At 45.6% G+C, this 12,305-nt stretch overlaps 1 pseudogene; it reads right to left on the bottom strand.

Annotated features, from left to right (window-relative positions):
* Positions 1–431: 431 nt before the first annotated feature.
* Positions 432–548, bottom strand: LOC126107131 (5S ribosomal RNA; annotated as a pseudogene).
* Positions 549–12,305: the final 11,757 nt, after the last annotated feature.

The following is a 12,305-nucleotide window of genomic DNA, read 5'->3' as shown; positions in this document are numbered from 1 at the left end:
GAGAACAGCACAGTCAAGAAAGTTCAAAGGAAAACCAGGTGGACGTCGTATAAGGGGCAGACCAAGGACCAGATAGCTAGACAACGTGGAGGAGGACTTGAGAAGGATGAGAGTGAGATCAAGAGCCAAGGCAGCCAGCAGAGAAGAGTGGGTGGAGGTTGTCCGGGAGGAAAAGGCCCTGAAAGGGCTGTAGCGCCAAGGAGTAGTAGTAATAGTAGTAGTAGTAGTAGCACTCCGTCTTCAGGCCACAAGTGGCCCATCGGGACCATCCGACCGCCGTGTCATCCTTGGTTCAGGATGCGGATAGGAGGGGCGTGTGGTCAGCACACCGCTCTCCCGGTCGTTATGATGGTTTTCTTTGACCGGAGCCGATACTATTCGGTCGAGTAGCTCCTCAAGTGGCATCACAAGGCTGAGTGCACCTCGAAAAATGGCAACAGCGCATGGTAGCTGGATGGTCACCCATCCAAGTGCCAGCCACGCCCAACAGCACTTAACTTCGGTGATCTCACGGGAACCGGTGTATCCACTGTGGCAAGGCCGTTGCTGTAGTTGTTGTAGTAGTAGTAGTAGTAGTAGTAGTAGTAGTAGTAGTAGTAGTAGTACGAAAAACAAACGAGTTATTTCGGATACAGAGTTAGTAATGTCCCAGTTAACACAGTCACTTCGTTTAAATATCTAGGCGCCACGTTTCAAAGCCATATGAAAAGGGACGAGCATGTGAGGATTGTGGTAGGGAAGATGAATGTTCGAGTTCGGTTTATTGCCAGAATTTTGGGAAACTTACGGTTCACATGTAAAGGGGACCGCATATGGGATGGTAGTGCGACCCATTCTCGAGTACTGATAGGGTGCTTGGGATCCGTACCAGGATGCATTAAAGGAAAACATCGAAGCAACTTGGAGGTGGGCTAATAGATTTGTTACCGGTAAGTTCGGGAAACACGCATGTGATACTGAGATGCTTCAGGAACTCATATGGGAATCCCTGACATTTTCGAGGAACACTACAGAGAAAATTTACAGAACCGGGATTTAAATCTTTTTGCTGAACGATTCTTCTGCCCCCAACGTACATTTCTCGTAAGGACGACGACGATAAGATTCGAGAAATGGGGATTCATACGGAGGCATATAGCCAGTCGGTTCTCCTTCGCTCTGTTTGCGAGAAGTGCAGGAGAGGATAGGGCTAGTACATATACGACGACGTTATTTTTCACGACAATTGAATGTATGAGTAAAACTTAATTCAGATATAGCAAAAACATCCTTCTCATCAGTCTGTAGCTGTCCAGGTCACTATAGTTTTGAAACGAGACTGCCCCAATGTAATCGGTTTTTGACGTGAAAACGTTTATTTGCATGTCACCCGAACTTTTCTGAGTGACCACTAGATCTGAACCGCTAATAATGATGAGAATAATACTGAGTGGACAATGGGTAGCTCACGACGGATACAGCATGTCTGTATTTGTTTGTCTGGCAGTATTTGTTTTGTCCATGGGGTCATCATACCAGTGTATGCACATAGTTCTTACGAATTAGCTTTGAGTAAAGCTGTAAACTGATGTAGCGTGGGAAAAACACCTTTAGTTAGGACTTTGATTCGGGTGTTACTGTAAAGAGCTTGAGGAGCACTACTACGATCCCAAGCGAGACAGCGAAAATATTCGCCGGCATGTAAGTGAAAATCGTTATTAAATCGAAAATTATAAAGGAATGATATTTGTCGTCCCGTACGACTGTAAAATATACTCGGAATCGTAAAAAACATAAATCAGCGAAAATCTCGTATGCAAAGGAATCAAAAACTCTAAAAATTCCAGTGCCAAGCGAATGTATCAGCTGCGGCAACGTCGAAATGGAAATGAAGAAATAGTGCAAAGCTATTACGTAGCTAGCCCGTCGACCATTCACCAGCCAGTGACGGCCAAAACTTCTGATTTATCTGTCCATTAACCGTTATAGTACTCTGTCTAACCATTGCATTAAAGATATTGCTAATTAATGTACTCATTAATACGAAAGACTTTATGCACATAATGTCGATAACGGCGTGTCCCCGAACTAAGCACACAGAAATTTTTTCAATAGTTTTGAGACTTATTTGATTCTTGTTCATAAATCTGAAACATTAGATGTAAGAGAGTCATGTCCATGTGGAATCGGAGGGTAATTTACACTACTGGCCATTAAAATTGCTACACCACGAAGATGACGTGCTACAGACGCGAAATTTAACCTACAGGAAGAAGATGCTGTGATATGCTTTTCAGAGCAGTCATACAAGGTTGGCGCCGGTGGCGACACCTACAACGTGCTGACATGAGGAAAGTTTCCAACCTATTTCTCATACACAAACAGCAGTTGACCGGCGTTGCCTGGTGAAACGTTGTTGTGATGCCTCGTGTAAGGAGGAGAAATGCGTAACATCACGTTTCTGACTTTGATGAAGGTCGGATTGTAGCCTATCGCTATTGCGGTTTATCGTATCACGGCATTGCAGCTCGCATTGGTGGAGATCCAATGACTGTTAGCAGAATATAGAATCGGTGTGTTCAGAAGGGTAATACGGAACGCCGTGCTGGACCCGACGGCCTCGTATCACTAGCAGTCGAGATGACAGGCATCTTATCCGCATGGCTGTGACGAATCGTGCAGCCACGTATCGATCACTGAGTCAACAGATGGAGCGCCTGCGATGGTGTACTCAACGACGAACCTGGGTGCACGAATGGGAAAACGTCATTTTTGCGGATGAATCGAGGTTCTGTTTACAGCATGATGATGGTCGCATCCGTGTTTGGCGACATTTTGGTGAACGCACATTGGAAGGGTGTATTTGTCATCGCCATACTGGCGTATCACCCGGCGTGATGGTATGGGGTGCCATTGGTTACACGTCTCGGTCACCTCTTGTTCGTAGTGACGGCACTTTGAACAATGGACGTTACATTTCAGATGTGTTACGAACCGAGGCTCTATCCTTCATTCGATCCCTGTGAAACCCTACATTTAAGCAGGATAATGCACGACCGCATGTTACAGGCACTGTACGGGCCTTTCTGGATACAGAAAATGTTCGACTGCTGTCCTGGCCAGCACATTCTCCAGATCTCTCACCAATTGAAAACGTCTGGTCAGTGGTGGCCGAGCAACTGGCTCGTCACAATACGCCAGTCACTACTCTTGATGAGCTGTGGTATCGTGTTGAAGCTGCATGGGCAGCTGTACCTGTACACGCCATCCAAGCTTTGTTTAACTCATTGCCCAGGCGTATCAAGGCCGTTATTACGGCCAGAGTTGGTTGTTCTGGGTACTGATTTCTCAGGGTCTATGCACCCAAATTTCGTGAAAATGTAATCACATGTCAGTTCTAGTAAAATATATTTGTCTAATGAATACCCGTTTATCATCTGCATTTCTTCTTGGTGTAGCAATTTTAATAGCCAGTAGTGTATTTTGTTTTATAGCTACGCAAGGAACCATGTATGAAGTTCTTTGGTCGGCACGGTGAAAGAGCTCAGCTTCACATTCAGTTTAGACAGAAGTCACTGAATATGGATAATAATTCTTTGAAAATATCTGTTTTTTTCAACGAAGTTAGTCATGATGCTTAACAACTTAAACCTTACATCAGTACCTACGAGGGCAGGTTTGATCCTTTTTTTTTTTTTTTTTTTTTTTTTTTGCAGCTTCCGTGATAGTTCCCTATCAGCATCACGAATATTTGAAAATAGCGGGTTTGTATCTGTAATGTCCATAAGATCTTGTATCAGAAGTTTGGTAGTAATTTGCAAATCAGACAATGGAAGTGATGTGTGGTACAATAAAATTTCGTGTGCGTTCAAACCGTACAGGCTCTGAAAGTTACGAAGAGCTGCAGCAAGCGTACGGTATAGATGTACTACCACGTTCGACAGTGTTTAGGTGGTTCGACGACTTCGAAGAAGGCCGACTTGTCTATGTTCAGCAAGGTGGATCTGCTGTTCCGGCTTCTGGTGTGACTGAAGTCAACATGAACGCAGCTGCTGTCACTGTCTATGAGGGTCAGTGGACAACATCTCGTAATCTCAGTGAAGTGCTGGGAATTTCATATGGCAGTCTCTTTAGGATTATGTATGATCATCTCCATATGACCCGTGTTTGTGACAGTTGGGTGCAACATCTGTTGACTTCCGAACAGATGACCTTTCGAATGAAAACAAGCCGTGACGTACAGCGTCTCTTTACTGACTGACAAGATGGTTTCTGGAATCGATCATCACCGGTGATGGGTCGTGGCTCCAACATTATGATTCTGAAGGAAAACGAGCCATCAAAAAAGTTGCCCATCTGCAGGTAATATGAAGGGGATCAGGTTTTTTCGCAAAAAATGTGGTCCATTTGTTTCTGAGCAACCCTCGTTCATGTGACAAGCGAGGGTCTGTCATACCAGTCGTTGTTTGGGCAGGATGCACCACGGATGTAGTGATACTGTGGATATGGCGAATATAACACGGGGCGAGACGCAAGCGGGTGTATTTGGGAGCGGATGCGCCGCTATCGCCTGCATAAATTCGCGAGTTTGCCGGCTGCAGCCATCGCTTCCTGGCAATTTCCTCCTGCAGCCAAACTCCTGTATGAGTGCTGTCCGAGTCACAGGGCTGATGATAGCGGCTGATGGCCTAAGCCTCGGAAAACACGGCGAGCGGTCCAGAAAAATCAATCGGCGGAAGTTTGTCTACCGTGTGAAGTCAAGCGTGGATTAAAGCGTTACATCGCAGCGGTAGCGATTCACACAGACTCTTCTTTTAGCGACATTTATCTTTTACTTTTTGTGAGACGTACCCATTAGGAAACAGATGGGTGCTTCATTGTGGTACTTTGCAGGAAATTATTTAACTTCCGACAAGAGTACTATTTTGCTTGATGTGATCTGTCTATACTGAGCAAACCATTTCATCTCTCCGTAAGTACTGTTCCTACATCCATTTGAAACCTTTTACTGAATTAAAACCTCGGCTCCCGTTACAGCTTTTACACCGTACATTTTCCCTGTATTAATCCAGAATACACTATGAACGTCAATGCCGTTTCTATTAGCGTTAACGATACATCTGCACCTACATCATCTACATCATACTCCGCAAGCCACCTAATGGTGTGTGTGGCAGAGGGTACTTTCGGTACCACTATCTGATCCCTCCGTTTCACTTGCGAATAGTGCGTGGGAAGAATGAGTGTCCCTAAGCCTCTTCATTGGCTCCTATTTCTCGAATATTCTCGAGAGATGTATGAGGCGGGAAGTAATATGTTGTCTGACTCCTCCTGAATAGTACTGTCCCGAAATTTTTATAGTTGGTCTCTCCTTGATGCAAACCGTCCCTCTTGGAACGTCTGACAGTAGAGTTTGTTTAGCATCTCCGTAGCGCTCTCTCGCCAGCTAAACGATCCGGTGATGAAACGCGCCGTTCTTCGTTGGATCTTCTCAGTCTCCACTATCAGTCGTACCTGAAAGGGATCCCAGATAGATGGACAAGAATCGGGTGAACAAGCGCCTTATAAGGCACTTCTTTCGTGAATGAGTTACATTTCCTTAAGATTCTTCCAATGAATCTGAGACTTGTGTCTGCTTTTCCCATTATCTGTCTTATATGGTCATTACACTTAAGGTCGCTCTGGATAGTTACGCCTAGATATTTTACGGCAGACGCTGTCTCCAGCTGTTTGTCATCAGTAGTGTAGCTGTACAGTAGTGGATTTTTTTCCCTATGTAAGCGCAGTATGTTAAATTTATTTACGTTCAGAGTCAACTGCCAGAGTCTTCACCATTCATCCATTCTCTGCAGGTCGTTCTGCAAATTCCTACTATCATCTGGCGTTGCTACTTTGGTATAAACAACTGTATCATCAGCAAATAGCCTTAAAGACCATCCGACGCATTCTACTAGATCATTTATATACAGGGTGATTCTAAAGTCACTATACATTTCAGTGATATAGTATGTCACTGTACATTTCAGTGATATAGTAACGGAATATTTGTTTCTTGCAGGTATTACGACAAAATGCTAACCAAAGAAGAACGAATCGCTGTTGTTTCTGCTCGTCTTCGTGGAACGACGTATGAACAGATGCCGACAGTCTTTGCCAGTCTATTCCGGGAAACAGGCCCACCAGGCTTGATATCAAGACCATAGTCAATAAATTCCAGCGTACTGGTAGTGTTGAAGATGAAGATCGTCCAGGGAGGCCGGCCATAACGCCAGACACCGTGCAAAATGTGCAGGATGCGATTACACGTAGCCCTTCCGCATCTACCAGCAGACTTAGTGTGGAGCTTGATATTGCTCAAAACCACTGTATGGAGGGTTCTTCGTTACAAGCTGCACAAACGTGCATACCATATCCAGGTCGTACAAAAGCTTGGAGGACTACACAGCCAGACGTGCTACAAGCTGTGGAAAGAGATAATTTGAAGCAAAATGTCTTGTTCAGTGATGAAGCTACATTTCGTACCTGTGGACATGAGAACATACACAACTGCAGGATCTGGGCAGACGAACAACCAAGAGTGCTGCAGGAGTGGCAACGGGACACAGCAAATGTGAACGTGTGGTTGGGGATAACGACGTCAACAGTGTACGGGCCCTCCTTCTCCGCAGAACAAATCTTACTGGAATTACATAACTACACTCCTGGAAATTGAAATAAGAACACCGTGAATTCATTGTCTCAGGAAGGGGAAACTTTATTGACACATTCCTGGGGTCAGATACATCACATGATCACACTGACAGAACCACAGGCACATAGACACAGGCAACAGAGCATGCACAATGTCGGCACTAGTACAGTGTATATCCACCTTTCGCAGCAATGCAGGCTGCTATTCTCCCATGGAGACGATCATAGAGATGCTGGATGTAGTCCTGTGGAACGGCTTGCCATGCCATTTCCACCTGGCGCCTCAGTTGGACCAGCGTTCGTGCTGGACGTGCAGACCGCGTGAGACGACGCTTCATCCAGTCCCAAACATGCTCAATGGGGGACAGATCCGGAGATCTTGCTGGCCAGGGTAGTTGACTTACACCTTCTAGAGCACGTTGGGTGGCACGGGATACATGCGGATGTGCATTGTCCTGTTGGAACAGCAAGTTCCCTTGCCGGACTAGGAATGGTAGAACGATGGGTTCGATGACGATTTGGATGTACCGTGCACTATTCAGTGTCCCCTCGACGATCACCAGTGGTGTACGGCCAGTGTAGGAGATCGCTCCCCACACCATGATGCCGGGTGTTGGCCCTGTGTGCCTCGGTCGTATGCAGTCCTGATTGTGGTGCTCACCTGCACGGCGCCAAACACGCATACGACCATCATTGGCACCAAGACAGAAGCGACTCTCATCGCTGAAGACGACACGTCTCCATTCGTCCCTCCATTCACGCCTGTCGCGACACCACTGGAGGCGGGCTGCACGATGTTGGGGCGTGAGCGGAAGACGGCCCAACGGTGTGCGGGACTGTAGCCCAGCTTCATGGAGACGGTTGCGAATGGTCCTCGCCGATACCCCAGGAGCAACAGTGTCCCTAATTTGCTGGGAAGTGGCGGTGCGGTCCCCTACGGCACTGCGTAGGATCCTACGGTCTTGGCGTGCATCCGTGCGTCGCTGCGGTCCGGTCCCAGGTCGACGGGCACGTGCACCTTCCGCCGACCACTGGCGACAACATCGATGTACTGTGGAGACCTCACGCCCCACGTGTTGAGCAATTCGGCGGTACGTCCACCCGGCCTCCCACATGCCCACTATACGCCCTCGCTCAAAGTCCGTCAACTGCACATACGGTTTACGTCCACGCTGTCGCGGCATGCTACCAGTGTTGAAGACTGCGATGGAGCTCCGTATGCCAAGGCAAAGTGGCTGACACTGACGGCGGTGGTGCACAAATGCTGCGCAGCTAGCGCCATTCGACGGCCAACACCGCGGTTCCTGGTGTGTCCACTGTGCCGTGCGTGTGATCATTGCTTCTACAGCCCTCTCGCAGTGTCCGGAGCAAGTAGGTGGGTCTGACACACCGGTGTCAATGTGTTCTTTTTTCCATTTCCAGGAGTGTAGATATACTGGAACAGTTTTTGGAGCCCCAGTTGCTAACAGATGGGATTATGGATACTGTTGTTTTTCAACAGGATGGTGAACCACCCCATTTTGCCTTCGTTGTTCGGGATTATCTGAATCAAGCATTTCCCGGCAGATGGATTGGTCGTGCCTCTCCACGGTTGTGGGGACCCCGCTCTCCTGACATGACAAAAAAAAATGGCTCTGAGCACTATGGGACTCAACATCTTAGGTCATAAGTCCCCTAGAACTTAGAACTACTTAAACCTAACTAACCTAAGGACATCACACACACCCATGCCCGAGGCAAGATTCGAACCTGCGACCGTAGCAGTCCCGCGGTTCCGGACTGCAGCGCCAGAACCGCTAGACCACCGCGGCCGGCCCTGACATGACACCCTTAGACTTTTTTGCATGCAGGTTTATCAATTCTAAGTTACACCAGATGAAGATCCGCAGCACTGAACACTTTAACACAATGGATTCGAGCCGCAGCTGCTGAGATTACACCAGATATGCTTGGGTTGGATTTCGGTCTACAGTAGAGCGCTGGGGGGGGGGGGGGGGCTAAACATGCAAGGTGGCCACATCGAAATGTACCGAAATTATGTCCAGTGCCATTACCTATTGGTCAATAAAATTTTTTTTTACGTACAAAATGTATAGTGACTTTAGAATCACTGTGTATACTATCCTCTCCCGGTAGCTGAATGGTCAGCGTAACGCATTGTCAATTCTCTGGGCCCGGGTCGTATTCCCTGCTGGGTCGGGGAATTTTCTGCGCCCAGGGACTTGGTGTTGTGCTGTCCTCATCCTCTCACCCTCATCGGCTGCCGGTCGCCGAAGTGGAGACAAATTGAAAGACCGGCACCCGGCGAACGGTCTGCCCGACGGGGGGTCCTAGCAACATTGATAAAAAAATAAATTTATATATACTGTGAACAGCAATGGTCCTATCACACTTCCCTGTGGTACTCCGGATATAACATTTACCTCTCTCGATTTAGGTCCGTTAAGAGCGACTTGTTGAATTCTATCTGCAAGAATGAAAGTCTTGAATCCAATCGCAGGTCTGCTCCGATACTCCGTAAGACCGTGTATTTTTCATTAAACGGCAATGTGGGACGGTGTCAAATGCCTTACTGAAATCAGGGAACGCGGCATCAGCCTGAGGGTCGTTGAACACTGCGCTGTGGATCTCAAAGAGGAACAGAGCGAGCTGAATTTCACAGGATCTCTGTATGCGGAATCCATGTTGATTTTTACAGAGGAGCTGTTCATTTTCCAAAAATAACTCTTGAGCATAAAACATGTTCCATAATCCTACAACAGAGTGACGTCAACGATATACCAAATTTTGTACATGGCTGCGCGTTCAGAGACCGTGAATAAATTGAAAGAAAACAGCCCTCACTATTTTAACGAATTAACCGGGTCTGCTAGGAATTTAAATCAAAGAATGGTCTATAACATGGTCACAGAATTATGCCTATAAATGTGCAGAATCATCGTGAAAGACTGGCAGTACTTATGTACTTAAATGTCATTTATAAAATAATAAATATGCCAAAAAGGCATTAGTCACAAAAATATTTAATATAAAAATTGTTATGGCGAGCCACTAAGGGCTGCTCGTTACTTACGCGGTTACTGGTTACAAACTGACTGAGGTGAACACGTTAACAAATGCGGTCAGGTGAACATGGTACTGCAACGAGCGCGCAGTCTAGTACCCGCAGATACAGTTAGGCTACTTCACATTGAAATATAGGCAGAAATGATTATAAATGAACAGTATCTGGTACATAACGGAAAGCTATGTTTGTCTGATAGTAGCATACAACGTAACATTTTGTCTACATCGAAGCTTATAGCAGTAAGGTAAACCATGAAAACGTCATTATGAAGACGTAGATAGGACTGAATGACAACTTGTAGAAAGCAATATTGACGTGAAATACAGCCAAGAAACATTTGATAATTAGAAAACATAGGACTACCTTAGAAGGAAAAAACCTTTCGGCAATCTGCACAAGGAGACCCGAAGTCAGATATCGAGTAACGTCTATATATCGTTGAAAAAATTTTTGTTATGTAGCTGTAGGTGTTCGTTAAGGATGAGGCTATCCTTTGGAGCATGTCCAAAAAATAAAAGATTTAGACTGCAGTTCAGACACCAAGTCAGTTTCCTTGGATATCAAAAATCTTTATACTAACGTCGCCGTACAGGAAACGCTTACAATTGTAGAAAAAAATTTACGTCGGTTCATAAAAGATATTTCAGATGAACAAATCACAGACTTCATGAATCTGATCTCAGTCGTAGTCAAGTACAACTATTTCGAATTTAATGGACAGCAATCTGACGGTCACGCTGTGGGAAACCCGTCAGCTGGTATCTTCGCTGATATTTTCATCAACTCCCTAGAAGAAAAAATTTTTAATTGTTTTCCACCTGCGTCACTAGGCATTCTTTCTTACTCCAGATACGTTGACGATATTCTGATCATCTACAAGGGACCCGCTGACGGTGTTGATCGTATCTTTAACCTATTCAATGTTATTCTTGAGAAAATTTCTTTCACTATCGAATCTGAAAATGAGGCCCGTCAGTGAAACTTCGTTGACTTGACGCTTACCATGGAAACAAATAAAATTTCTTTCAATATTTTTCGTAAAGTAACATATACCGACCAGATCGTTCCTGCATCTTCTACTTATCCACAATCGCATAAAAAAGCCTTCTTTCATTCTGCTACTCACCGAGCCATTTCCATCCCACTTTCTAAAGAAGAGTTCAACGACGAAATCAATTTACTTAAAACAATAGCAGTTAACAAAAAAAAATGGTTCAAATGGCTCTGAGCACTATGGGACTCAACTGCTGAGGTCATTAGTCCCCTAGAACTTAGAACTAGTTAAACCTAACTAACCTAAGGACATCACAAACATCCATGCCCGAGGCAGGATTCGAACCTGCGACCGTAGCGGTCTCGCGGTTCCAGACTGCAGCGCCTTTAACCGCACGGCCACTTCGGCCGGGAGCAGTTAACAACGAGTATAAACCTAACATAGTAGACGACGTCCTTAAAAAGAAAACTGCTAATTCTACTACGCTAGGCACTTCTGTTATCGAGTCTAACTCAAAAAAATATTTCTCTATTCCTTTCGTGGGGCCTATCTCCTATCAGATCCACCGCATTCTTCGAAAGCAATACGATTGCAACGTTGCTTTTTCTACTAATAACAATTTGAAAAAAAAACTTTATTTATAATTTATATTCTATTCGTTCCCCTTTAGGAAATTCTGGTGTGTACAAAATTGCCTGCGATTCTTGCTCCTCTTACTATATAGGACAAACTGGACGTGCCTTCACTACCAAATATAAAGAACACTTGCTAAGAAAAAATCGTGCTACCCTAAAAAATCCAGCTTCTGTTTGAAAATGAAGGCCGCATTTTGGTTCGTCACAGACAGGGAGAGCTGCTTCACAGTGACTGCATTGGCGCAAAAGATATAGTGCCAGTTCAAGGCTTTATGGTGTGGGGTGCTGTTGGGTACAACCACAAATCACAGCTGGTGCATGTCCAGGGCACTGTGACTAGTGTGGCCTACGTGAATGACATTCTGCGACCCGTAGCCATAACCATTCTGTACAACAATCCAGCCGCAATTTTTCAGCAAGACAATGCACGACCACACGTTGCTGCACGATCACCTGCCTTTTTGGTATCACTTGATGTCAGCCTTTTGCCTGGCTCGTCAGGTCGCCTGTCGAAAACATGGGGGATATGTAAAACGACGGGTGCCGCGCTGTGACCCAATGCCGACCTCCACAGACGAACGTCGGAATCAGGCCATTGAAAGAAAACAGCTATACCACAGGATGAAACTCGCGCCTTAAAAGAACCGATACTATTACGCACGGAACATGTTATCAGGGCCCACGCTGACCCTCTGCCAATTAGGCAGCAGATCACATGCTGAACTGAGGTGACTGAAATGCTAATTATTTGTTCAGAACATAGTGCTGCACATGTCCAGTGAACAACAAGGTCGAATCTCTACTTGTTCTAGTTGTTCGATTCTTTTTTCTCTGTATGACTTTTCGTCCCAGAATAGCTCTGGAGCGTCTGGAGCATATGCAATCATATTTTTTACTTAAATATGAAAGAAACTGAAGAAAAGGATACTGGGTGACTTGG

The sequence above is a fragment of the Schistocerca cancellata genome, chromosome 10 (genome assembly GCF_023864275.1).
Source record: "Schistocerca cancellata isolate TAMUIC-IGC-003103 chromosome 10, iqSchCanc2.1, whole genome shotgun sequence".
NCBI classification, from domain to species: domain Eukaryota; kingdom Metazoa; phylum Arthropoda; class Insecta; order Orthoptera; family Acrididae; genus Schistocerca; species Schistocerca cancellata.
Note: the sequence above shows the minus strand (reverse complement) of the source record. Positions and strands in the feature narration are given on the sequence as shown.